This window comes from Cupressus sempervirens, chromosome 3 (assembly GCF_028749045.1).
Source record: "Cupressus sempervirens isolate cs-2001-9-10 chromosome 3, ASM2874904v1, whole genome shotgun sequence".
NCBI lineage: Eukaryota > Viridiplantae > Streptophyta > Pinopsida > Cupressales > Cupressaceae > Cupressus > Cupressus sempervirens.
Genome location: NC_143120.1, coordinates 827079540 through 827080773, shown reverse-complemented (window position 1 = coordinate 827080773; position 1234 = coordinate 827079540).

The following is a 1234-nucleotide window of genomic DNA, read 5'->3' as shown; positions in this document are numbered from 1 at the left end:
GAGTAAAATAAAAAAATGAGTCATGATTGAGCTAAGGAGTGAAGTATTCTCACAAATTTCAAATATTTTTTGTCTATTAAAAAAGTGCAATTGGTTGCATAGTTAAGTTGATAAAAGGAAATCTTGGCAAATAGAAATCATATAAAGTAAATAACTTAAGTCTATTTGTTTCGTTCAAATGGGAAAAACTAGTAAAGTTAAGAAAGAGAAGACACCTAATTTAGAAGAAGAATTAAAGAAGGTGAAGAAAGAAAAATAATTTTTCTTTATGAAAATAACTTTCTATAAGAAGAATTGATAGACTTAAGAAATGAAATAAGAGTAAAAATGTCTAATTATTTAAATTAGATTAGTGTTCATATAGAGGCAAATGAAGAGCTAGAAAAAATACTAAAGCTATTTGATGGCATGACAAAAGGAAACGAATAATTAGAGAGAGAAGTGAAAAAATTAGAGGAGAATGAATTGTTAAAGAATGAACTAAACCAATCACTTATTGAAAGAAATATACATGTGAAGACAAAATTAGTATGTGATATTTCATGTAGTACGAAAGATCTCAAATCATCAGTTGATAAGTGTAAATTTTCTAAAGATAATAAAGAATGTGAAAAATAGAGAAATTTTTGTTAACAACTATTATTAGGTGTGATAATAAGAATGTTGGCTTGAAAATCATAAAGAAAATAGGTTACAATGGTAAAGGACTAGGAAAAAATGAACAACGAATTAAAGAACCTAATAAGAAAACCATGAGACCAAAATATGAAGGATTAGGATATGCAATCGATAAAAGAAATGATGATATGGGTTCAAGAATTTTTTCTCAATGGAAACAATATATGCAGTGTTCAAATTCTAATAAGGAAGGAAACATGAAAGATAAGTGTTGGGATCTAAATCCAGGTCATCTTTGTAGTTTAAGGAATCACTATGAAAATACATGTTGGAATAGAAAGTGTAAAATAAATCCTATGGAGAAGTGCTTAATAATGGACTTTGGATGGAGCTATGGATCAAGCTAGAAGAAGATAAAAAGTATGATCAAAAGTTTGTTTAAATACAAATGTTCAATTACAAGAAATAATAAAAATCTATCAAAGTGTGAATTCTCAAGAAGAAGGATTAAAAATGGTTTGAGAAAATTGGAATAATTTTCAAGCAAGACATCCATCAAAAGTGATATTTCATAAAGGAGAAAACCCTAGACATGATTTCCCCATCATTGATATTT